General features: G+C 41.5%; 1 pseudogene; it reads left to right on the forward strand.

The window, feature by feature from the left end:
- Positions 1 to 1,117: 1,117 nt before the first annotated feature.
- Positions 1,118 to 3,799, forward strand: LOC111770457 (uncharacterized; annotated as a pseudogene).
- The last annotated feature ends 859 nt before the right edge of the window (positions 3,800 to 4,658 follow it).

Here is a 4,658-nt window from a genome sequence, read left to right on the forward strand (position 1 = left end):
TAATTGTTACTGAAATTTATCTTTCTGTTATATTTTAAATTCCTAAGAAATTAGCGTCAGCAATATCAAGATTTGTTATACTGAGTACACATCATCTTGCTAAAATGTTGAAACAGCAAATAACTACCGGGAGATTTCATTTGGATTATCACAGTACTATCATTTAGGATGCAGATAAAATTGTAATATGACATCCATGCTACCCTTGAGAGAGAAACGTTTTCATGCCTTACAGGAGGCACTTGGTTTTTGCAGCTAGGCTAGGTAATTTTTATAACAGAAATTATTGTTGTTAAATTTAAACCTACTTAATCTTTTAGATCTAAAAAAACCCAAAATATTATGAATTTCAGAAAGGGAGTTGCCCTTTGTTTAGCCTAATCTACTTGCTACAATGTGTCACATATATTTTAGTTTGTATGTTATTTATGCAGGAATTTTAGAGGAAGTAAGAACATACCTTTTGTGATGGTTAATTTCACATGTCAACTTGCCTGGGCCACAGAGTGTCCAGATAGTTGGTTAAACATTATTCTGGATTGCCTATGAGGGTGTCATGGGTTGAAATTAACATTTGGATCGAAAGACTGAGTAAATTGCCCTCCCCAATGTGGGTGGCCCTCATCGAATCCATTGAAGACCTGGATAGAAGAAAATGTGGAGTAAGGGAGAATTCGCTCTCTCTGTGCATGACTGTCTTTGAACAGGGACCTAGGTGTCTCCTGCTCTTGAACTTAGACTCATACTGGAACTTAAAAGAATGTTTTTTCTGGGGCTGGCCCCGTGGCCGAGTGGTTAAGTATGCGCACTCCGCTGCAGGCGGCCCACTGTTTCATTGGTTCGAATCCTGGGCGCGGACATGGCACCGCTCATCAGACCACGCTGAGGCAGCGTCCCATATGCCACAACTAGAAGAACCCACAACGAAGAATACACAACTATGTACCGGGGGGCTTTGGGGAGAAAAAGGAAAAAATAAAATCTTTAAAAAAAAAAAGAATGTTTTTTCTGCTTCTCAGGCCTTTGGACTTAGACTGGAACTATACCATTGGCTCTCCTGGTATATATACATATCAGGATATACATATATATATATATATAAATATATCACCAATCCCTTCCACAAGATATGGCAGTGTTCCATTACATTGATAACATTATGCTGATTGGATTTAGTGAGTAAGAAGTAGCAACTACTCTAAACTTTGTGTCAGAGGGTGAGAAATAAATCTGACAAAAATTCAGGGGCCTTCTACCTACCTCAGTGAAATTTCTAGGGTTCCAGTGGTAGGACATATCAAGATATCTCTTCTAAGGAGAAAGATAGGCTATTGAATCTGGCCACTCCCATAACCAAAAAAGGAGTCACAATGTCTAGTGGGCTTTTCTGTATTTTGGATGCAACATATTCCTCATTTATGTGTGTTACTATGGCCCATTTGCCAAGTGATCAAAAAAACTGCTGGTTCTGAGTGGAGCCCAGAACAAGAGAAGGCTCTGCCACAGGTCCAGGCATCTGTGAAAGCTGTTTTACTCCTTGGGTCATATGATCCAGGAGATCCAATCATGTTTGGAGCCAGATAGGGGCCCTGTTTGGAGCCTTACACAAGCCCTTATAGGTGGGTCATGGTGCAGTCCCTTTGGATTGAAGCAAAGCTCTGCAATCCTTCCTGGATAACTAGTCCCCTCTTGAGAAACAAGTCTTGGCCTGCCACTGGGCCTTAGTAGAGACTGAACACTAAACATGGACCACCAAATTACCTTGCAACCTGAGCTGCCCCTCATGAACTGGGTGTAATCTGACCCACCAAATCATAAAATTGGGTGTGCACAGCAACAATCCATCATCAAATGGAAGGGGTATAATATATAATCAGGCTTGGGCAGGCTCTCAAGGCACAAATAAGTTACAGGAAGAAGTAACCTAAATGCCCCTGGTCCCCACTCCTGCTACACTGCCTTCTCTCTCTCATCCTTCTCCTATGGCCTCAAGAGGAATTCCCTATGATCAACTGACAGAGGAAGAGAAAATTTGGACCTGGTTTGTAGATGGTCTTGCATGATATGCAGGCATCACCTGAAAGTGGACAGCTGCAGCTGTCCCTTTCTGGGACATTCCTAAAAGATAATAGTGAAGGGAAATACTCACTGTGGGAAGAATTTTGAGCACACATTGTTTGTTTTTCACTTTCCATGGAAGGAGAAATCGCCAGATGCACATTATATACCAATTCATGCGCAGTAATCAAGGTTTGGCTAGATGGTCAGGGCCTTGGAAGGAGCATGACTAGGAAACTGGTGACAGGAAATTTGGGGAAGAAGACTATGGACAGTTCTCTCTGAACGGGCAAAAACTGTGAAGGTATTTGTGCCCCATGTGAATGCTTACCAAAGGGTGACCTTAGCAGAGGGAAATTTTAATAATCAAGTGGATAGGATGACCCATTCTGTAGATACCAGTCAGCGTCTTTCCCTAGCCATCCCTGTCATTACCTAAAGGGCTCATGAACAAAATGACCATGGTGGCAGGGATGGAAGTTATGCATGGTCTAGCACTCTGGACTTCCACTCCCCAAGGCTGACCTGGCTACTGCCATGACTGAGTATTCAACCTGCAAGTTGCGGAGCCCAAAACAGCACCTGGATACAGTACCTTTCTCCAGAGTACTCAGCCAGGTACCTGGTGGCAAGCTGATCACACTGGACCACTTTGATCATGGAAGGGGCAGTGCTTTGTTCTTATTGGAAGAGATACGTACTCTGGATATGAATTTTTCTTCCCTGCATCAATGCTTCTGCCAAAACTACCATCTGTAGACTCATTGAATGCCTTGTCTGCCATCATGGTACTCAGCATAGCGTTGCTTCTGATCAAGGAACCCACTTCACAGCAAAAGAAGTATGGCAATGGGCCCCTGCTAATTCCCTGTTCTGACCATGTTTCTAAAAATCCTAAAACAGCTAGCTTGGTAGAATGGTGGAACAGTCTTTTGAAGACTGAGGTACAGTGTCAGTTAGGTGGCAGTATCTTGCCGGGGCAAGGTTCTTCAGATGGCTGTATATGATTTGAATCAGCATCCAATATATGGTACTGTTTCTACAGTAGCCAGGATTCATGGGTCCAGGAATTAAGGGGTGGGAATGGGAGTGGCACCACTCACTGATAACCCTGGTGACCCACTAGAAAAAATTTTGCTTCTTGTTCCCATGATCTTGTGATCTGCTTGCCTAGAAGTCTTAGCTTCAAAGGGAGGAATGCTTCCACCAAAAAAGCAACAATAATTCCATTGATCTGGAAATTGATTGCTACCTGGCCCCTTTGGGCTCCTCATGCCTCTGAATCAACAGGCAAAGAAGGGAGTTACTGTGCTGGCTGGAGTGATTGATATTGACTACCAAGGAGAAATAGAACTCCTACTCCACAATGGGAGTAAGGAAGAGTATGCCTGGAATACAGGAGATCCCACAGCGCATCTCCTATTATTACTATGTCCTGTGATTAAGGTCAGTGAAAAACTACAACCCAATCTAGGCAAGACTACTAATGCCCCTTCAGGAATGAAGATTTGGGTCACTTCATCAGGTAAAGAGCCACAAACAGCTGAGGCACTTGCTGAAGGCAAAGGGAATACAGAATAGGTAGTGGATAAAGGTAGTCATAAATACTACAGTCACATGACCAGTTACAGAAAGGAAGAATGTAATTATCATAAGTGTTTCTTCTTATTTTGTTAGGAATACTTTTGTGTGTGTGTGTGTGTGTGTGTATTAAGCAGATATTTGGGTTTTTTTCTCTTTTTTTCCCTTATTATGTAACATAAGACGCATGGACGTTGTATCATAGTATATCAGTATTGTTAATTTTTCATCATTATATTTAAATTATGGATATCGGGGAGAAATGTAAACACCGCTCAAAGGCTTTACTTCCTCTTCTGGGGAAGGAGTTAATTGTGTTTTCAGTTGTAGGCTAAATAGTTGTATCATGTTAGGCAGAATCAGGACCTTGCTGTTATCTTTATTTGAAGATTAAGTATGGTTTAAGGAGATGTGCAAGATGCCAAGTTGACAAAGAGTGGACTTGTGATGCTTTTATGTGTCAAGTTGACTGGGCCATGGGATGTACAGATATCCAGCTAAATGTTCTGAGTGTGTCTGTAGAGGTGTTTTTTGATGAGATTAACATTTGAATTAATAAATTGAGTAATGCAGATTGCCCTCCCCAATGTGAATGGGCTTCATCTAATTCATTGAAGGCCTAAATAGAAGAAAAGGCAAATTAAGAAAGAATTCACTTTCTCTAGCTGTTTTCAAGCTGGCACACTGGACTTCTCCTGCTTTCAAGTCTGTACCTGAAATTATATCAGCAGCTCTCCTGGTTCGAAGGCCTTCAAACTTGACTGGAACTGTACCATCACCTGGGTATCTAGCTTGCCAAATGTAGATCTTGGGTCTTTTAAGTCTCTGTAACCGTGTGAACCAATTCTTTATAATAAATCTCTTTGTATATACAACAAACATATAGAGATAGATCCTATTGGTTCTGTCTTTCTGGAGAGCTTAGACTTATACACCCATTTGAGACTTCTTGAATATCTTTCATTATTGAATAATGAAACTAAAGCTTTCCACAGAGGGAATCTCAGATATATTTTGCA

Source organism: Equus caballus, chromosome 2, assembly GCF_041296265.1.
Source record: "Equus caballus isolate H_3958 breed thoroughbred chromosome 2, TB-T2T, whole genome shotgun sequence".
In the NCBI taxonomy this organism is placed as follows: domain Eukaryota; kingdom Metazoa; phylum Chordata; class Mammalia; order Perissodactyla; family Equidae; genus Equus; species Equus caballus.